Here is a 23,316-nt window from a genome sequence, read left to right on the forward strand (position 1 = left end):
CAAGTGGCTACTTACACAGACCGGGCTGCGCTTGGCTATAATCGAACGTTTCTCTCTTGTAGTCTCTATTTCCCGCCAAGAATCAACAATGCGGAGAAAATTTTCGAGAGCCTTAAGGCGAATCAGCTATGAAGCCAGCTCGCCCGCCAGTAGATTATTCCTGCCATTTACTACTACCCGCGCTTGGTTGAATTTCTTCACTTTGACATTTAGAGCACTGGGCAGAAATCACATTGCGTCAACACACCCTGAACAGTCGTATTCCCCCGGTCCGCACCAGTTCTAAGTTGGCCGTTAGAACCGTGACCCGAAGCCCACTTATCCTACACCTCTCATGTCTCTTCACAAAGTCGGACTAGAGTCAAGCTCAACAGGGTCTTCTTTCCCCGCTAATTCTGCCAAGCCCGTCCTTGGCTGTGGTTTCGCTAGAGATAGTAGATAGGGACAGCGGGAATCTCGTTAATCCATTCATGCGCGTCACACTAATTAGATGACGAGGAATCCTAACGTTTCGACTTGATCTTCGGCAGCACCATCCCCTACCCCATCCAGTCGTCACCCCATGCACCTGCCAAGATCATGCCCGTCGGAGTCCTCTTCAACGTGGGGTGCTCGTTTTCTGGGACGGGAATTCTGCCATACATTATTTACCCAACTTATATACAAATACGCTAGCGTCTTCACACGCACCTTTTGTTCCATGCGATGATCCCTGCTACTTGTGGCGGCGCTCTAACCACTTTATTCCTTTTTCGTTCTTAACAAACCTCAACAACTTGATCTTAAGTTCTTCTAGGCGGTCGCCCGCGGCGGTATGTTGATCGCCGCCAGTGTAGCCACGTTTGAAACCCTTTCTCCACCGTTACTGCCGATATACCATTGGTATTATCCTTTTTTACTCAGTCCCAGGGTATCGACAACGAATGTCGCCGATTGCCCTGACCAGCATCCCCGCCAATTCTATGTTAAAGAGCTCGAGTATTCAACTCGCTCGCTCTTTGTCTTATCCTTCACCCATTCGCTCACTTCGGGACGCTGGTATTTCCGGACTTTTTCCCTATGCTCTCGGTCCAACGTAGCTTGATCACTGACGACGGTCGCGTCCACCACAAACGACGACCCTTCCCTCGTTAACACCAGATCGGGCTTGAGCATGGGGCCCAGATCGATTCGTAGCCGTTGTTAAGGGCCTCTCGCTCCACTAACCTCAGTACGCTGTCGTGCCTCGCGCGCGATTCTCATGGTGTGCGTCTTCGGGCACACCTGGAGCTTGTACTAATTGTACTTAGTGCGGGTAGCAAATTCCCGCAGACGCTCGTTCTTTCTGAGGCGTCTACTAGCCAGCGCTTATGCTTCCCATCATTAACGCCTAACCCAGACAGACTAAGGTGATCTATTATCACATTCAGATTACTCTGAAGGCCCATTGGAGAGCCCGCGACAACAACAAGGTCGTCCGCAAATGCAAGGGGAAGCCAAAATTTGGATCTACTTGGGCGATAGCCCAGTCAATTACACAGTTAAACAGGTTGATACCCGACAGGGGATCAATCCCCGTGACACGGAGTCGAAGGCTTTTCTGACATCAATAAACGCGACTGATACCGGTTGTTTCAAAATCGTGACATTCTCGAACGTACCATCAGTGGACACAAAGCCTCGTTCTTCGGCTCCGGGAGTCCTAGGGATTAGAGGATAGTGCCTTCTGTATGGACTCTCTGGCGTTCTCTTGGCCCATAGTCACACGTTGAAGTGAGCCGCCATGCTTTTCGCTGATCTTTTTCTGAGGCCGGCTACCGTAATGCCGTCCGGCCCCGCTGCAGTATCTTTCATACTGCGCAAGCAACTCGCTACCTCTACCTCTGCTATAGGCGCGGTCAGGTGCCAAAGCACCTGTTTGGGCGGTTTCACGCTTCTCCCATCACTCTTAGACGACTCCTTGCCGAAAACATCCCTCCAGAAAGGGGTGCATCTCCCGTCGGCATTTCCTTTGTCCGACTTCCAATCGCCACCAGATATTATTATTGCCTGGCGTACTGCCTCAGTCCGGTTGCGGTGATATAATCGTTGCAACCGTGCATACCTCTGCTGTCTACCGCACTTTTTCCTCTTTGACCCTTTGAGTTCGCAGTAGCGATGCTTCATGCGGACCTTTGGGGGCTTTGGGGGAAACCATTCGGCGAATACTTTGTTTACCACGTCCTGTATATCCGAGGGGTCTCGGGACTCCTCCGGGAAAGCCATAGGCCCTCCCGGCATTTCCTGTTGCAATGGCTTCTCGAAGCGCATCACTCCATTCCGCCCCGGCTTTATTGCCTCTTCCTAAGTCATTACTTGGACCGCTCGTCTCCTTTGGCTTAGCATCTAGGGACGAAAGTAATCCCGCCAGCATCCGCTGGTACACCGGGCTCTTACGCCTTATCCCCTTAACCGCATTCAACGAGCGTTCTTCCATTTGAGACCAAAGTTCTGCATTAATGTTCGTTATCTTTGCCGCCAGAAGTGAGCCATTCTCCAAAGCTCGTCGTGACTCCACCTTTGTCGCGAATACGTCGGCATCGCAGACTCATGGAAGGCCGCTTTGTGCTTATACCGTTCATGAACCCTCCGCCCGCTCACGGATTTACACGGGCGATCGCATTTCCGACATCGAAAGGTAACCCTTTCCGTTCCGCTTTCCGGTTGTTCAGGGGCAGGGACATTACGCCCAGCCGCCTTGTCATATTTCATTTTGTTTGCTTTATAAGCACGTGCGCTTTGCTCACTTCACGTTCTTATCATTATAATTGCCTCTCTGCGCACGATCGATATACACTTTTGGGTAGGCAATTTGACCTTTTCAGCAGCGAGCTGCTTCGATCTTACGGACTCTTAATTTCGGTCTTTCAGCGCTATTAATTCACCACAAGTGGCTACTACTTACACAGACCGCCCCGTGAAGGCTGTGTGCGCTTGGTTGGCTATATCCTATGCATAATCAAACCATCTATCTCTCTACTCTCCCTCAAGTAGTCTCTATTTCGCGCCAGGAGTCAATAATGCGTAGAAAATTTTCGAGAACCTTAGGGCGATTCAGTTGCCAACCCAACTCGCCCACCGGCAGACTACTCCCGCCGTTTACCCGCGCTTGGTTGAATTTCTTCACTTTGACATTCAGAGCACTGGGCAGAAATCATTGCGTCAACACACCCTGAACAGTAGTATTCCCCCGGTCCGCACCAGTTCTAAGTTGGCCGTGAACCGTGACCCGAAGGTCGCCTCCCCGCTTTACTGAATAAGTAAAAAAACGATGGGAGTGGTATTTCACCGGCGGCCCGAAGACCTCCCACTTATCCTACACCACCTCTCATGTCTCTTCACAAAGTCGGACTAGCAAGCCTCAACAGGGGGTCTTCTTTCCCCGCTAATTCTGCCAAGCCCGCGTTCCCTTGGCCGTGGTTTCGCTAGATAGTAAGTAGATAGGGACAGCGGGAATCTCGTTAATCCATTCATGCGCGTCACTAATTAGATGACGAGGAATCCTAACGTTTCGACTTGATCTTCGGCAGCACCATCCCCTATCCAGTCGTCACCCCATGCACCTGCCAAGATCATAAGGCCTGCCGGCCCGTCGGAGCCCTCTTCAACGTGGGGTGCTCGTTTTCTGGGACGGGAATTCTGCCATACATTATTTACCCAACTTATATACAAATACGCTAGCGTCTTCACACGCACCTTTTGTTCCATGCGATCCCTGCTACTTGTGGCGGCGCTCTAACCACTTTATTCCTTTTTCGTTCTTAACAAACCTCAACAACTTGATCTTAAGTTCTTCTAGGCGGTCGCCCGCGGCGGTATGTTGATCGCCGCCAGTGTAGCCACGTTTGAAACCCTTTCTCCACCGTTACTGCCGATATACCATTGGTATTATCCTTTTACTCAGTCCCAGGGTATCGACAACGAATGTCGCCGATTGCCCTGACCAGCATCCCCGCCAATTCAATGTTAAGCTCGAGTATTCAACTCGCTCGCTCTTTGTCTTATCCTTCACCCATTCGCTCACTTCGGGACGCTGGTATTTCCGGACTTTTTCCCTATGCTCTCGGTCCAACGTAGCTTGATCACTGACGACGGTCGCGTCCACCACAAACGACGACCATTCTTCCCTCGTTAACACCAGATCGGGCTTGAGCATGGTGCTGCCCTTCCGTATGGATGGGGCCCAGATCGATTCGTAGCCGTTGCGGGCACACCTGGAGCATGTGGGCAGCGGTTGCCGGCCGATCCCCACACACCTCGCACATATCACTCCACTGGTCCCCTTCCAGCGGCTCGCTCGCTCTTACTGGTGAATATACCAGGTTTCCGCGCACCTGCACAGCGCCTATAAAGTTAGCTCCGGAGAGCTTTACAAATCGGTCCTTTACCCATTCATTTTGGAACGGGACATCACCCGCCTACGCCAATCCTTTACCATCGCAAGAGGCTGTCAATTTCTCCACCCAAGCGTCGTTAGCTTCACGTGACGTACACGGGCTTTCCCATTACTTTAACTGAGGAACCGAGTTTCTCCAACTCCTTGGTGACGCTCCGCAGGCTTGCCACAGCCCGCAACTCGGGATTGTCACTGCCGATAAGTTTGATAGCGGCACCATCACCGCGAGACTCGGCACGCCCAGGCCTCCTGCCGACACCGCTGTGTGAAAATAGGGGAGCGGTGTATCTCTAGGCAACTTTTCAACCAGCTTCGCACGACGCTCTTTCTTATTGTGCGATCAAGGTAAGCCAAATACTTGTCAGTGTGCTTCTCAAGCACTGCCTCATGAAAAAGAGACGGGATTCCGGTGCTCGTGAGCCCCTCTGCTGGGGCTTCAAGGGGGCTGCTGTCAAGTTAGGCAACCTCGGGACAACCTTTCCAGGACCAAATCTCAAACCCAGGTACTTATACGTGCCAGCAATAATACTTAGTGCGGGTACGTACCAATTTCGAGGCGTCTACTAGCCAGCGCTTATGCTTCCCATCCTTTTTGATATGGAAACAAGCCGACTTTTGCTCATTAACGCCTAACCCAGACAGACTAGGTAATCAATCTATTATCACATTCAGATTACTCGCCCGCAAATGCGAGGGTCGACACCCTACAAAATCCCCCGCAAGGGGGAAGCCAAAATTTGGATCTACTTGGGCGACAGCCCAGTCTCAATTACACAGTTAAACAGGGATACCCGACAGGGGATTCCCCTTGTCTGACACCTCTCCGTACTGGCACCGACACATCGCTTCCGTTCTTGCCGGGAAGGGTTGTCCGAGCATTGGCGGCGGTATGCCCAGACGTTTTCCCGCGAGTATCACGCTGTTATGTGACACGGAGTCGAAGGCTTTTCTGACATCAATAAACGCGACTGATACCGGTTGTCTTAGCCGCTTACTTTCAGCAATAATGCTTTTCAAAATCGTGACATTCTCGAACGTACCATCAGTGGACACAAAGCCTCGTTGGCTTGAACTCAACGGCACGGAGGCTGCAAGCCTCCGCGCAAGGATACGGTGAAAGTCTCAGGACAACACTCGCAATCGTGATCGGACGGAATTGCGCCGGGTCTTCGGCTCCGGGAGTCTTAGGGATTAGGATAGTAGTGCGTGCCTTCTGTATGGACAGCCACACGTTGAAGTGAGCCAGCCGCCATGCTTTTCGCTGATCTTTTTCTGAGGTCGGCTACCGTAATGCCGTCCGGCCCCGCTGCAGTATCTCTCATACTGCGCAAGCAACTCGCTACCTCTACCTCTGCTATAGGCGCGGTCAGAGGTGCCAAAGCACCTGTTTGGGCGGTGGCTTCTCCCATCACTCTTAGACGACTCCTTGCCGAAAACATCCCTCCAGAAAGGGGTGCATCTCCCGTCGGCATTTCCTTTGTCCGACTTCCAATCGCCAGATATTGCCTGGCGTACTGCCTCAGTCCGGTTGCGTTGATATAATCGTTGCAACCGTGCACCTCTGCCTACGCACTTTCCTCTTTGACCCTTTGAGTTCGCAGTAGCGATGCTTCATGCGGACCTTTGGGGGCTTTGGGGGAAACCACTCGGCGAATACTTTGTTTACCACGTCCTGTATATCCGAGGGGTCTCGGGACTCCTCCGGGAAAGCCATAGGCCCTCCCGGCATTTCCTGTTGCAATGGCTTCTCGAAGCGCATCACTCCATTCCGCCCCGGCTTTATTGCTTCTTCCTAAGTCATTACTTGGACCGCTCGTCTCCTTTGGCTTAGCGTCCAAGGACGAAAGTAATCCCGCCAGCATCCGCTGGTAAACCGGGCTCTTACGCCTTATCCCCTTAACCGCATTCAACGAGCGTTCTTCCATTTGAGACCAAAGTTCTGCATTAATGTTCCTTATCTTTGCCGCCAGAAGTGAGACTTCTGCCAGCGCCATTCTCTAAAGCTCGTCGTGACTCTCCACCTTTGTCGCGAATACGTCGGCATCGCAGACTCATGGAAGGAAGGCCGCGTCGTGCTTATACCGTTCATGTACCCTCCCGCCCGCTCACGGATTTACACGGGCGATGATCGCATTTCCGACATCGAAAGGTAACCAACCCTTTCCGTTCCACATTCCGGTTGTTCAGGGGCAGGGACATTACGCCCAGCCGCCCCCTCGTTATTTGTTTTAATTCTTTTTGTCATATTTCATTTTGTAAGCACGTGCGCTTTGCTCACTTCACGTTCTTTTCATTATAATTGCCTCTCTGCGCACGATCCACTTGGGTGGGCAATTTGACCTTTTCAGCAGCGAGCTGATTCGATCTTACGGACTTTTAATTTCGGTCTTTCAGCGCTATTAGTTTCACCACAAGTGGCTACTTACACAGACCGCCCCGTGAAGGCTAGGATCAAACCATCTCTACTCCCTCAAGTAGTCTCTATTTCGCGCCAGGAGTCAATAATGCGTAGAAAATTTTCGAGAACCTTAGGGCGATTCAGTTGCCAACCCAACTCGCCCACCGGCAGACTACTCCCGCCGTTTACCCGCGCTTGGTTGAATTTCTTCACTTTGACATTCAGAGCACTGGGCAGAAATCACATTGCGTCAACACCAGGTGACGGCCATCGCAATGCTTTGTTTTAATTAAACAGTCGGATTCCCCCGGTCCGCACCAGTTCTAAGTTGGCCGTTCGACGCCGGCCGAAGTGAGCCGAAGCCCACGTAGCTGCGGTCCACGAGCAGAGACCCGACACAGATCCAAAAATCCTACAGCCTCGGGAGACCTGCTGCGGGATATGTGGGTACGACCTCGCACGAAACTTACACACCATCTCCCTCGGATTTTCACGGGTCGACGCGAGCGCACCGGAGGACACCACAAGTGGCCCACTTGGCACTCGCATTCCATGCCCATATTTAGTAGCCTTAGATGGAGTTTACCACCCCCGCTTTAACAACCCCACTCTGGGAAGACGCCGTAGCCTCGTCCGACCTCACGCCGAAAGTAAGGACCGGCGGGACTATTCTTCCCGTTCCGCGCTCGCCGTCGGCGCTGGAGTTGAAAGTTTTGAGAGAGTGATACTATTTTGACTTTTTGTCATTGATTATGAATCGTTTCTCTTGACATTCCTTTATCTTTTAAGGATGAGTCTTGGCCATCCATTTTCTGGTAAACCTCTGGATGATGTTTTTCCATCTAATTTGGCTCTGCAAATGGTTTACTACTTTGACTTGACAAATGAAGAAACATCCTGACATATCACATTTTAAAAAATATTTTAAGACTGCAGACTCCCTTTTCTTTTAGCCATTTTACATATACGCTACTATGTCTAGATTTCTGAAAAATAAAACGTAAAATTAGCTCTACACTAGGATAAAACAGAAACAGAAATCAAATTGCCTTAACACAGTGGTTATCAAACTGTTCAAAGCCCATTTTATTTATTGTTTTTAAAAATTATAATCAACTGCTGCAGATTTTTCGGAACAATAATTTCAATACAGACAGATATCATGGAATAATAATATATATCTGCAAGGATTTTTATTAACACAAGATAGAGTTTAAAACGGATTAATTGTGTGACGCCCTGTATATCACTGCAGTGAGCCATTTTTATTGTATCCTTTTTGTCTTGTGCATTGTCTGTAATGAAGTTAAAATTCTTAGAACAGAAATTAAACTCTCGATTATATAAGCTCTATAGCCTCTATAATAAGCATATTCCTAAAACCAGATTTTACATAATGTGCGCAATGCAGAAAAATCCTTGTTAGCTTCTTCTTGGTTCGACGGTCCAAGGAGTTGTAAAATAGTTATTACTTTGTCCACTTAAAACTGAAACCTGTTCTCCACATTCGAAATAATTGTTTTTCCGTCTAAGAAGCCACGCCAGTTCTTCGGGATAGGGGCATTTTCTTTTATGTTGATCACACCGTAACTCAACACGTTTAAACCTGGCAAAAGACTTTATGCTAGCAGTTAAATAACGATCAAATATCTACATCTATTCTTTCTCACATCTGTCAGATTTTTTAAAAATGTGTTTCCAGGAATGATCGCGGTACTCGCGAAACGTCTTGACGGACGAGGGGATGTATCGTGATTGTACTCAAACGGCACCATCAAAAATGACACAGGGAGAATGTGGATTGGAAAAACGTTGATTTCCAAATAATACGTTTTAAATCAGACTTTGTCCAAACTCTTATTTGGTCGTCAATGTACAAAGAAGGGCGGATATATGCACTTTCATAGTGCCGTAATCTGATCCTCTAGCATGCATGAATATTTACGAGGACTTAATCAACACTCGATTGTACTATTAAAGTTGAGCGAGTGCCCTTAATGACGCGCATGAATGAATTAACGAGATTCCGCTGTCCCTATCCAGCGAAACACAGCCAGCCAACGGGCTTATTGGGAAAAGAAGACGTTTGGAGTTGGAGAAGTATATCCCTAATAAAAATGGAAGTACAGTTAACCAGTGCAGAGATTTGTGTAAATCTCTTAATATTAATAAACCTTTCAAGACGTTCACGGCGTTTATTTCAAAGTTGCTCATCGCAATACTCAATCCCTAGCAAAACACTTCAACGAATTTCGAAACAGCAATCTGATAAATTGTGATGTCTTGGCTATCAGATGACGTTTCACTCGAACGTCCAAATTCTAAATTGTTGTCAAATGCTCGTCAGGATCAGAGAAGAGGTGGGGGCATTGCTGAAATTGTGAGGGGGCCACGTTCTGGTCACGGTTTTGTTTTCTGAATCGAATTGCTTTGCGTCAAGTTATGTTCCATTCTAATAAAGCAGCAAACTGTTACCAAAAAGTTGTTCTTTTGGGTGCGTCGCATCCGTTTAAATACATTCATTCAACTTTATACAGTTACCACCACGATATTCGAAAGAGAAAGTAACTGCACGTTTGTTTAACCTGGCACCACGTAAGTAATTGTGTATATGTTGTGCAATACATATTCGCCTGGAATGCAACTAAGAAATGTACGAGATGGTAAAATCCATGAAATTCACTTAACCAATTCCCAGCATTATACTTAAATTAAATACGATTTCGAGGAATCAACCACGACCAAACCACAACACACCCCGCAACTAAAACAAATACAAGTAAGAATATATTTTTGTAGGAATCTGATTGAGGGTTTTGAAAAATCTTTAATAATAAATTTTAAAGTAAACCGAACAAGATGTTTTCGACATGGGGATGATCATGGCAGGTTAAATGTGTCTGTTTTATCAACAACCACGTAAAAAACACGATAGCAGCAGCACATGGGATAAAATCAACTTTGTTGGACAACTGATATATTTGCTGTTGCTATAGGCAGTAAATTGTTAAATTGACAACTTTGTTTTTTATACCAGGTAATAAAACTACTGATGTAAAATATTCGTTTTATTCATTTTGATTTAATGTTTGTATTACTCAAATGCTTAGGCATCCCAACAACTTACAACAATAAGAACAAAGATGTAAAGTCAATTTTGATAAAAGTAAGTTACTACGATTTCACTATTTTTTGACATTTTGATGCAGTAGCTCCTATTACACGCTCAATTTGCATTAATTATTGACCGGTGGGGTGGGAACAACAACAACGTTAGGAATCTCGAAACGTTCCTTAAACAAAATGGCTTTGTGCAAACAATGCGTGTGGCTTTAGCTGTACGGGCGGCATTGTTTCTGTATCAATCAAACAACTGGTACGATGAATCAGAAGCAACGAAGGACAATGGTTGAGGGATACAATGATGGCACCACTTCTCGATCAATTAAACCACAATGAAAGAATTGCTTGGCTAGATTGATTTTAACCTTTTAACTTTTTGTCAGAAACAATTCGTCAGCATTTTAAACAAAAATATGAACGTCACATCATTATTGCCAATACTACAAGTCAAAAAAACAATTTTAAACCAACTCGCCGGTGTTCACTGGATTACAGTGGCGTACGAATTTATTGAAATTTTGCCTTATGCTCTTGTCAAAATGAGGTGTGGATTATTTAGATGTGTGCAGAAAATCGCATTATTCAGCTAAATCACGAACCAAAGTGAAATTATTAACATTTGAAAGTAACCTTGGTAAATATCGATATTTATAAAAAGATACAACAACCGCACCCCCGTCTAGTTCTTTGTTGGTTTTCAACCATATACGTAGAGTCAGTCAGTCTTGAGAGTGATAATATTTGCTTTTTAAACATGTTAGCTGGTCAAAATGGAATAAAATAACTGTATGATTTTTTTTTTATTTATGTTTCTATAGTTAACTCTGATTTCTGTGCGTTTCTCCTTTCTTTCGTTGCCTCCCTTTATAACTCGTGTAACTTTACTGTGCTTCGTGAGCAGGTTCTCTGCTTGGGTACTCTTTATATTCGTAGCGACTCATGTTGTACTTTGTTAACTATTAAACGAGCTTGACGACGTTTATTGTTAGTCACTTCAATTTAATTAACAACATTTTCAACTTTGGCGGCCTAAAACTTAGACGGCTCGACACTTCGCGTATTGGTTTACACGCTCCGTTATTGATTTTATCGACCATCTTGACGAAGGCGATAACACCACTTCCGCTGCAAACAGGAAAGCGCATCATTTGTCAACTGTTTATCTTTGGATATATTCTCTTATGTAGAGCATGGACTCCTTCGAAGAAATCGTCAGTACATTAAAAAAAATGTACGTGAAGAAGAGAAAAATAACGTCTTCGCTCGCTATCTACTTGTAAGTTGTCATCAAGGCCCGACGAGTCACTCGCGGAGTATTTGCGGGAACTTAAATTTTTAGCGAAGGATTGTACTTTTCTTCCTGTATCAGCTCATCCGTCAACGTCTTTGACTAAGCAATCTGTTTTGATGGGCAAGACGATTCCTTCTTCTGTGGCGTCTGTTCCCGCCGTGAAAGAGCTGGTTCGAACCTATTTCTCTGGCAGCTGTCGACAGAAGCTTAAAAGTCAAATGTACAACACTTGTGTTATTTCTGCGGAGGTGGGTGGACAGCACAGCAGCCGCGCGACGTGTCCCTGCACGTAACGCTACTTGTTTACCAATGTGGAAAAAGGGTACAATTTTCGCGAGTCTGCCAGATCATTGTTCATGATTTCCGATCAACCTTCCGCCCTCATTCCTGGCAGGTGCTCCTTCCTGTCTGGGTCCTGCATTAGTCGATGCGACTTTGCAATCCGCTCCGGTCCAAGTTTTGATCGACTCCGGGGCTTCCGAAAACTTTGTCAACAAAAGGTTAGCCACTAAGCTTCGTCTAAAGACCTTCGGACCCCACTCCTTCATTTCCATGGCCTTCTCTTGTCTCCTCTATCGCTACTTCGGAAAGAACCACCCTCCTAACCTTTGGTGTTTTAGATGACCTTTGCGCAGACGTTGTTCTCGGTCAGGACTTTCTAAAGAAACATGTCGAGGTTAGTTTCTTCATGGGTGGACCGGAAGTCGCACGCGCGGCCTCCGTCGCCATGAATCTGGCTTGGGTGTTTGGCTGCGAATTAAAAGGAAATATTTTGGGGCCGTGCTGATGAAATAAGGGATTGTCGCAGAAGGCAGGGGGATTTGCTCAGGCTGTCTTGAGATATGGTGTATTTATGTTAATGTTGTAGTAGATGTTTTCTATTGTGGGGTGGCGGGAGGGGTGGACTGGGGAGTAGTGTATATATTAAATAATGAACGCTTGTCCTAACTCAAATTTTTTGATAACTGTGGTAGGATTCTAGACCAGCGCCAAAAAATATTGTTTGTAAGTTTGTTAACAAAATATAATAGAATCTAATCACACACTTACCGGAGTGATTTAGAAAATATACAATATACCCCTCAAAAAACGTTCAGCAAAATTATTTGACTTTTCAAACACGCTGTGCAAATAGCTTTGTCGCGCTAAAATGCTGATCTTTTAAATCACAGTAACGTGTGTTGCAAAGTACAAAATCTAAAATAAGGTGAAACTAGCTCACAATATTGTAAAAATGTTAATTATACAATCAGTTTTAATTAAAATACACCTTTTGTTACATGACTGCGTAAAAATCGTCACTTAACAACACATAAACCGAAAACCTTACGATACGCACACCAAAAAGCCACGTTTTTGGCGGAAAGGTGGCTTTTTCGGAGGCAAAGGCTAAACGTTACTTTAACAAAGTACTGCGAATGTTACAAGATAAAAAAAATTGGTGTCAAAATTGAATTTTTGCAAATTCGCTGCAAGGATATCGCAAACATTGAGAATGTGGTTGCAAGAAATCTAGGTAACGGAATTTTACCGAAAACTTTCCGTTTATCGTTTGCACATTGTCTGCAAGAAATAACGCAAACATTGAAAAGGGATTGCAAAGAATTTAGGCCATAGATTTTTACTGAAAATTTTCCGTTACGACACAGCGATTGAAACAAAAATTCTCTGTGTGAACAACAAACGATCGTGAATGTTCCCACTTAGATAAACTTCGTCCATTTTGCCAGGGGTAGTTGGTGGAAATTGCTGGGCACTCTTGTAAAAGGAAAAGCGTCAACTTGCACCTTGCGATTTGCCGCCCGACCTGTCGTTCATACTCTCTCTTACTTTCCGAGCTTCTTCGGCTGCTGCTGCTCGTCCGATATAATATTGGATCGCAGCCGATACCCGATTTCATTTTTTAAAAAGCCCTAAATTTATTGCATAACATACAACAATTAAGTGCTCTTAATACTTTTGGGATGTAACAAGTCGCAAGTTTTTAGATAGCGCCACGAATGCAAAACAAGAGGAATCAATGGCGCGATAACACGTAATCACTGAAGCGTAAAAGTACGTGGTGAACAACGATAAATAATAAATAATACATAACACTCTTTTGAAAAGAGTAAAACATATTATTGACACTGGGGAGAGTCTCTTTGGGGTTGCGAAGGTAAATATCCCTTTGGGGCACGTTTGGGCTCCAACGCACCTCTAAGAACTTCATTGAAACTTCTTTCGCCGAAAACCTTAACAACAACAGCAGGTTACCTATTTAGGTTCCTGTGTATGTGTTCCAATCAATCCTGGTACGGATAAGACGTCCGTCCTGTCAGCAATTCGCTGGGTGAATAACAACCACTTCCTTGCCAGTGGCGTTCGCCCTCTCTCTCTCTCCACTCCAACTTTGAAATTCCTCCGATTTGAATGAAGTGGCGTTGTCAGACACGATGGTATGAGGATAACCAAAGTGCGCGAAATCTTGTTCTAAAAGCTCTGTAGTACTACGTGTTGAAACCGAGCTTGTTAGATAAATACATGGATATTTAGAATAAGCATCCAAGGGTGGTGATTTGTCATTTTCTGTGGTTTATTTTAAAACACACGACAAGTATGACAATTATGACATGTTTCCATAAATCATGGTCAAGTTTTTATAGGCCGCAAAAGTTGTCGGTTTTCCATCATAGAATAATGCGTCGAAGTCCAAATCCGGTCCAACAGGCATCCTACTGAGAGAGTGCATTAGCGTTTCCATGATGACCTGTTTTACGATATTTAATGGAATAATTATATTGACCAAGTAAATAAAATGCTCACCTGGCCAAACAAACCATTGGCTGCTAAAGCTGGAGTAGCTTTAGTCGGTCCAAAAATAGCTAACAGAGGTTTTTGTGATCAGTTACCAAAATAAATTTCCTTCCATAAAGGAATTGGTGAAACTTTTGTAGGCCAACAGATATGCCAAGGTTTATTGTTTTTTCAAAGGATATTTATTTATATAAAGCAGGTATTTTGGTACAAAAAATTAAAGAGAAATGGGCATTCCAAAAAGGTATATATGTATTTACTATTTTTGTTAAATAGTATTGTTGTAAATTTGTTTTTCTTGTTTTTAGGTCTTGAAAAACGAATTTAAAAAAACAAACATTCTACGAAACAAAAAGCTCGTTGCAGAAAATTTCTGTAAGACGAAAATATATTGTGGAAACCAGCCCATCATCTTGCACTGTTCTAATGAAATTGTGGCCAGCATTATCTACATATGAACAATTAATTATCAGGTAAGTAATTGTTGTTTTGCAACAGAGAAACGGAAAGTTTTCGGTGAAATTCCGCGAATCCACGCCGCGGTTTAAACATAAATTAGTTTCCAAATTCAACTGTTTTATGATTTGACTGAAGTCAGAGTATGTTTCGCAATCGCATTTTGACGTAAAAATTGTACATGTGCGTCAGGCAAAAGTGTAAAAAAAAAGGTTTGGTAACACGCCCTTTTGTCACGTGACAACCTTTTGTTAACTGATTCTCGTCTATAAATAGCGTGTTCAATCAATATACAATGGGCTTTTTTACCCAGACAGCAAACTCTGTGACTGAAGCAAATTTCGTTATCAGTATCGAATAAGGAACCAATTGGAGTGCTCGTATGTTAGAAGCAGAAGATGAACATTTCAATTTGAATGCAGTATATCTATCTATCTTGTGTAGTCGTAGATTGATACATCGGGGTACAAAAGGCAATTAAATGAGTACTCACCTTGCGATTTGCCCGACCTGTCTCATTCATACTCTCTCTTACTTTCCGAGCTTTTTCGGCGGCTGCCTGCTGCTGCTGTTGTTGCTGCACGAACTTCACCAGGTCCTGTAAGTCATTTCTCTACTACCACGTCTAACCAAAAATTGTCCCAGACTAGACACAATCCCCAAGTGACACCAGCCAGTTGCCTCGACGCGCACGCACAAGACACGCTTCGTCCCCCAGAAGCGGGTTTAAAATTTTCCTTGCCTTTTACGTCGTGCAGTGCACTGGTTGCGTTGGGTCTACAACAAAGAGCTAAAAAATATATATGTGTGACATTTTGTTTTGTTTTTGCGACGTAATATGCCACTTGTAATTTTCAGTATGTACTTCAATTCGAATAAAAATGGGAATTAGAGTTAAGGTTTATAATGTTCAATATATAGACCAGAGGACAAGAACAGAACGGAACACAATCTTTAGCAATGTGCCATGCCTTCACAGATAAGCATCTCGTAGGGGTTCTCGCTTCTCTAATTTAACGATGACTTTAGAATTGTGTAATTCTTCTAACAGGATTACCGAATAGGTATCCGGATTAACTTTAACTAAGCGCGGGGTGATTGACCGGAAAATTATTTAATATTTTATTGATTTGATCTCCATTCTACAACAAAAGTCTAACACTTCTTGAAAGGAACGCCCATTACCGGTGGTTTCTGCAAGGGGCACACTGATAACGTTCCCCCTTTGTTAACTGTCCTTTGTGACACACGTCGTCACAAGAGATCGCAGAACCGTTTTTTCCCCTGGAATGTCGATAGATTTGGGGTTTTGACCGCGAATTCTCCCTCGGTCTGCAATGCTGCGCTCGTCATCCGAAGTGGCCTCGCAAGAACAGAACGGAACACAATCTTTAGCAATGTGCCATGCCTTCACAGATGAAGCATCTCATAGGGGTTCTCGCTTCTCTTAATTAAAGACACTTAAGGAGGATGGTAAATATTACATAATGTTAGAATAATTTGTAGAATTGTGTAATTCTTCTAACAGGATTACCGAATAGGTATCCGGATTAACAACTAAGCGCGGGGTGATTGACCGGAAAATTATTTAATATTTTATTGATTTGATCTCCATTCTACAACAAAAGTCTAACACTCTAATGTAATGAGTTGACTTCAGAACGTAAATAGTGTCCGCCCGCATATATAGATTGTTGTTAATCAACTTCAAATCATACATAGACAAATGCGTAACAAATTGTCAAAGTTTTCACAATTATTTATAAAAATAAATTATTTAACTTTATTTTCGCACATAAAAAAAAATTGCTTGTTATGTTGCGTTTATGTTAGTTTGACGGTGTTGTAAATCCTATGCTTAATGTCTTCTCAGGAAGCCAGTCCAGTTTCTTTAAGAGATTTTGAAATTGAAGTGTTAACCTGTTCTAAAACGCGTTTGCGTGCCCACATGTCATTTTTCTGCAGCTTCGTGTTGAGGTCATTCAGGTGTGTGTGTGTAGTTTAATCAACAAAAAGCATATGATCATACAACCAACTTTCGTTTTCCATTTTATGTACAGGTGGTGGGTAGGTAGTAGTCGTCCCTTGGTTTTCAAAAACTGTACTACTTCTCTCACTTTATAAAATCAAGATTGCATTTTATGGAATGACAAAAGTTCTTCCGTTTCATTGAACTACCTGTCAACCCCTTTAACAAATAGCCAATTGTGTGCCCGTATCTTTCTGGCTCCATGAAACAAAAGTTTACTTTGTTGTGTCATCAGCAAGGGACAGGACTTATTTTCTTTACGGCACTATTTTTGGACAAATTTATTGTGCGACATTTATTGATCAGGAATTTCTTCCTCTACCTTTCTTGCTGTGAAACTTGAGTGCCATTGCTGCTAAAATTTCACTAAAGTTTATGAATGACGTAATGTTACACTATTGTGGTATTTTGTCGGGCGACCAGTTTCAGTATAAACAAACACACCTCGCTAAAGCGCACGAAGCTCGTTAAGTCGACTTTTCGTATTACGAACCCACTTCTCGTTTAACAAAGCTCGCTAAACTGGAGACCACATTTCGGTAACACCTAATTTGTGTTATGAAAACAATAACTGTGCTGTTAATAAAATCAAAATTCCATTCCTACTGAAAACTACAGTTTGTGCAGTTTCTCGAGGACATAAGCCTAAGGTTTTCTAACTATAGTAGGCATGCGGGACTAGTCCTAAAATTTTAGACGTCACAGCAAGGCCATGCTTAGCGATTCCCAGCCGGGAATATTAGTTATTTTACGTCCGAACGTCCGAACAATGCGAACGACCTTTGTAGAATGGTTACAAACAAGAACATGCGTAACAATTTTAGACAAGCAGTTTAAATATGTTTGTAACCCCAAAATGATTGATTTTACTGTGTTGACACACCAAACATACACAACATTAGTTTTGTAGTCCAAAATTTCTTATTCGTAAGTAATAGAAGGTTGGGAACAATTGGACTACAAATCGAATTTTTCTAAAACTATTTTCGATACACATTTTATTGTGATTATAGCGGACGCCGCGTGAAAAAATGGGGAGTGAAAACTGATTGAAATTGAATTCGGGTCGACATAATTGCCAGTTAAAAACGGTCCGTACGGTTTTGGTACGAGACTAGAAAAAAAAATTTGTTATGATCAATATGCCCCTCAGAACGGTTGACTATATCATATTTATTCAAAATGACAAGTACATCATACATCTTCATGGAGGCAAAGTTTAAAAGAAACAATTCATGATATACAAAAAGTTTGTTTGTTTTGTTTGTGGTGCTTAGACTGTGGAATCTACATCGTGTAAGAATCGTAAAACTACGAAGGTGCTGTGTTGCACTGGAACAAAATCTCAACGAAATAGCAATATCATCCCGGTACAAAAATTTGCCCAACACCTTTAATTCCTTTATTAAAAAACAGAAAGTAAAAAAACACAACGTGATTCATGACAGATAAGTCATATTAAGCTTAGAATTAGTAGGAAGTTATAATACGTGTTATTTAGTAGTCATTTATTGATAAAATTTAAACTACAACTAAAATTTACCGAGATCGATTATATCATCCCTATTATCATTGCCCTCCTCGACACCCTGGCGGCCAATCGCGCATTTGGACTCAATCCGACTTAACTGACTTGCCCCAAAATAAAAAAACCTCTACCTCCGCCTCACCATTTTCCTCAGCAACAACCCTAGCTTTTACAACCCACACTACACCTTTTTCGACTATCATTTTCACATTTCTTTTGTCACCAACATGGACCTCATAATAAACACCCTCTCTAAATCCCCACACATCCACAGTACAAAAAGCTGGCCGCAAAAAAAATCAATTAGAAAAATGCACATATTGAAGGCGATTTAAATGAAATAGTCTTCCAAATACCCCCTACACCTTGCCCTCATTACCATACATGCGCATACTATTCCTTCTAAATCTAAGTGGAGTGAAAAAAATGTATATATCTTTTTCTTTATACGCAAAGTATATTACTCCTATGGCATTGGACTCTTATGATACCCTCCTGGGATACGAAGTAGACGATTCCTTCTTTTTTTTTATTCAAAAGCCGAGAACGGCAAAACCATCTTGTGCTGCCACAAAAAGCAACAAGCGGTCGTCGATCTATAGCTGCAAAGTTAAAAGCGGGTCGAGCTCTATGAGGACTAGTGTCTTCACCTTCATCCAGTAATGACTAATAATTGTAGGTATATCACAGGCACAGTTGATTGACACTGTCCACATGCTGAGTGAAAGAGTAGTCACAGGGTAGATTATTCTGCCTAGCAGTGGAAGGAATCCTTAAGACGGAATCTGGGCGACTCAACCCCAGTTTCCATATTATTTGTTGATGACTCAGTAGGTGGTAGGCGTTCTGGTGTCACAAATGATTGGGAAGAGACTGTTTTTGTTGGAATCCGTCCGCGCGCACCAAAATCACTGACAACCTTTGAAAGACGGATTATTTCCTACCAACACCAAAGATTCTTGATGTCACATCCAGTGTAGGCATGTAGAAAAAGTTACTGGAACCATTCGTTTTTATATAATACATTTTGTCAGCATTTTTTTTCGGAACGGAAATATAGATATTTGTTTTCTTGTTGTACATTATGAAGAAGCACAACCTTTCAGATCTCTGTCATGTCCGCTGTGGTGGAGTGTGTCTCCCCTCCCCCCTTCGATTCACAAATTTCCCGAGTCAGGCTTCCGGAGCACTTTCCTTGCTTCAAAACGTGCAGGAAACACAGGCTCAGTTCAACATACTTCAAGATATCTTCGAGAGATACAAACGTTGCAAAAGCAAATCTGCGTCAATCATCTCTTTCTTTCAGATGTCCACCTTAAGCGATCAGATGTTTCCAAATGTCTTTTTATCCTTCGTTCCTTCCGACTGATTCAAATTTAAGTACATTAACAATGGTTGGCCACAACATAAGCCAGTGATGTATGTCTTCAGGAACCCTAACCGGCTTGTGGTGTTCGGTTGATGTGCAGGAGAGTGTATTGAATTCCTGCATGGCATAGTTGTACTCAGTGGTGATTGCAGTCGACATTGTTATAAAGGTTCGTTGTTCTGTCATGCCTGTTCCACGCGTAAAACGGTACTCTACATGGAAATTCCCACCAAAAAGGGCGGGCCCCCGAAAACACCCCACCAGAAAGGGCGGGCCTTCAGAAACACCCCTGGGTGGGGGGCAGCTACACCCTTTTATTTTTAGGTGTAGCTCTCCACCACAATGTCTACCACCAGCCTCGGTGGAAATTGCGCACACTTGCGTGGAATCAAACACCCATAATACCTTACACGCAATAAACAGCAACTATTTTCTAAAAACAAAATTAGTTTATTAAAATAGCAGAACATAAGCACTGAAATGAGAGAAGTTACAGTACCCCCATTAAAAAAATGACATATAACAGCATGCACCGTACAACAAGTGTCAACGAAGAACAAACAATATTAAAATTCACCACGTATTCTCAAGACAAATAATCCTGCACTGTCTATAATGTTTATGCAACAGCATAAAAAAATAATAATACAATTATACTTTGGCAGCAAAAAGCAGCTTTAACCAAATTAGGATTTATATGCTAAAAATAATGGTGGATTACAAGGTAATCCTTTAGAAATCGGATTTACAGAATTATGATCTAGTTAGTATGTAAGCAAGTACTTGCTTTTTTGAGTGGCTTAAGCAATAAACCAGACAGGAATGCAACATTTAAATCAGGGGTAGAAAACCTTATCTGTTGAGGCGTATAACATTTTCTAACGAATAAAGGTAAACAAAAGAACTGAAATCATAGACAGCATTGAAATACTTAATGATAATGGCACAGCAGCATTTTTTGGTACAAGCTATTTATTATGTATAGCGTCACAATAAAATAAAAATATGGTTAACAGAGTCCCTGTCCTGTTTGAGACCACAAGCATGTGAGACCAGACCTTATAGCATTTGGGTGTATCAGGAAGTTAATATTATAAATAACACATTAGTTGAAAGAAAAGTAAGCTAATTACAAAGGTGGTGCTGTTTTAACAACATGAAGTGGGTTTAGAGGTCATTTAAAATACGCTGTACACTGGTGTTAACTCGTTCAATAGAAATTCCTAACAAACAGCTTAGTAGTTGCAAGGTTTTTGTGATAGGTTTAGCAAATGTAATGTTGAAGCACCAATAGCTTGACAAAAGTGCTACCACACCCTCAACGATGTCTTCTGTGCAACACAAAGGTTGCCCATCAACATACTCCAATAGGGTATGGAGTCTGGACATCCGGCAAGTCATTCTAAAAAAGTGGATGATTATTGATTAAACAACAAAAGTAAAATATATAAAGCAGTATGCATATAAAAAAACCTCAATTAAAAACACAAGAATATACTTCTTAAAAACAACGTAATTTTTGGTAGGGTGTTGTTTTGTAATTTCTTTTACAATTGTTGGCAATAGCACCAAGGTCTTTGTCAAGGAATCTAAATCAAATAAATTTGTTAAATATATTATGGATTGTTTTTTATATACTGTTTTACTTATTTTTATGAAACATACCTTTGTCAATCAATTGATGAAAAGACTTTGGTTTTACAAATTTTTGAAGATGTTCAAGTTTTTCACTCGTTTTTAGTTCATTCATTTTTTTAGAAATGTTTATTTCAGCTTCCAAAATCGTTGAATATATAAGTAAATATGCATACCATTACTGTGCTGTTCAGAGCAGGAAACTCTTTAATAATTTCAGAAATCGGATGATTCTGAAGATTTTTCGTCTTATATTAAATGTCCGTTGCATCCTATCCTTAATAAGATCTGTGTTTGGAGTTGTTTTCTTTAACTCCCCCTTCATTACCAATATATGGCATTTTATGCTTTCTTCGTCTTCTAAAATATCTTCACCAAGCTAGAATTAAAACAAAAAAGTAAAAAATATGTGTTTTAACAAATATTTTTTGCGTTAATTTACCTTTTGTGTCTTGGGTCTTGGCGAAAAGAGTCTCTTTCTTACCCCATATTTTATTTTCATTTTTTGTACTTGTGCATTAGAATGTAGAGGGCGACGCATGTCCTTTAGTCTCTGTCTTAAACTTCCAACCCATGTTCCCTAAATAACACAATGCATCAGAAAAATTTACCAGACTATATATATATATATACCTAAAGAACAAAGACATACAATCGGTGATTTTGAATGTTTATCCTTTAGCACCGGGTACTTTCTGACAAGATCTAGCAGGATGTGACGAATTTGAATTGGTGCTGGATATCTGGAATTGCAAACCAATAAATGGGTCAAATAAATATAAATACTATTAAGAGCTTTAACATCACAGAAATTATATTACAGTAATAGGCTGCATTATTTTCTAACTATCATAAGAAAGAAGATGAAATATAAAACGCTATGCTTACATGTCATGTGTAGATATAGTGTCACACAGAACTTGAACAATTTTAGCCACCTCAACCACAAACTTTGGGAAATCCGGCAACTTAAAATTAATGAACCAGTCCTCTGTTGAAGAAACAGATAAATTGGCTGCACTGCTACTGCTTTCTATGGATGTTTCACACACAGATGTGTCTGAAAGACTACTTTCTCTTTGAAGATCACATTCTAAAAGTAACAAAACCAAGTTAGCACTGCAAAAATATTTGTTTTTACTTTGCATTCTTAAATGACAAATCACCAAGCAAATTAACTATAGTGGCCTGCTCAACACATTTTAATAGTCAACTAAAGCAGACATTATTTATATATAGTGTATATATAATTATTAATATTATAGAAACATTTCAATCGGTAAATCAGGGTTGCTAGACAATTCCATAAAAACAATGGTTCATAGCTTTTCAAAGACTTTGAAATAAGGTCGCTTGACGTTTTATAATTTAAAAAAATAACAAAAAAAAATATAATTGCCATTGTCAAAAAAATAAAAAATAGTTCATTATTTTTAACGACATAACTTAAGTTTTTTTAATAACTATTTAAAATGCGATTCAATTCAACACATTTTAAAGATTCTATGGTGTGGCAACCCTGTAAATATATCAAAACTGTTACTGTAATTAATATTACTCACAGGTTACTTCATGCCTACGGTGCTTATTGTACTCTATTTATTTATATAGGAGCAGCAAAACGTACCTTGAACCAAAATTTTGCCTGACGAAGGCAAATCATTTTCCACATCAACCCAATCTTCAAATTGTTGATTATATATTTGCAATTTAAATAAAGAAATTGCAAACAATTTTGCTATAGATGATTCCAGTTTTGATGAATCACAGCTTTATAATTCTTTTACTGTCTTTGTATGTAACGTGGTAACTCATTTTGTGGCAGACAACAATACAATTTTTTTACTACACCTGAAATATAATAAAACTCAAGGGTTTTATATGAGAACACAAACAAGCATAGTTAAAGTATAAATTTAGACGATTCTATGTCGTGACCTGTGGAAGCTGCTCCTTTTTTAAAAAAACTACATCGTCTGTGCAGATCACTTCAAAACTTTGCAACAATTTTAACAAACACTGGGATTTCATCAACAACATCAATAATACACACACTATTATTAGAATGAACTCTACCATTTAAAGAAACGCTTGACAACGTTAGTAAGTTTTTTGAGTCTATACCAGCACATTTGCTTGTGACAAACTTTTGCACATACATAGGAAGCTCAGAAACCTCAACAATTTGCCTTCCATAATATGGTCATCTTCACAAAGACAAGTCTTCCCAACACTTCAACATTTGCACCCGTTTTGACACTGTTAAGGTTATATTCT

The 23,316-nt window shown here is 41.8% G+C and overlaps 1 pseudogene; it reads right to left on the reverse strand.

Moving 5' to 3' along the window:
- Positions 1 to 19,137: 19,137 nt before the first annotated feature.
- Positions 19,138 to 22,854, reverse strand: LOC146141659 (uncharacterized; annotated as a pseudogene).
- Between the last annotated feature and the right edge of the window lie 462 nt (positions 22,855 to 23,316).

Source organism: Ascidiella aspersa, chromosome 5, assembly GCF_963924565.1.
Source record: "Ascidiella aspersa chromosome 5, kaAscAspe10.2, whole genome shotgun sequence".
Taxonomy (NCBI): domain Eukaryota; kingdom Metazoa; phylum Chordata; class Ascidiacea; order Phlebobranchia; family Ascidiidae; genus Ascidiella; species Ascidiella aspersa.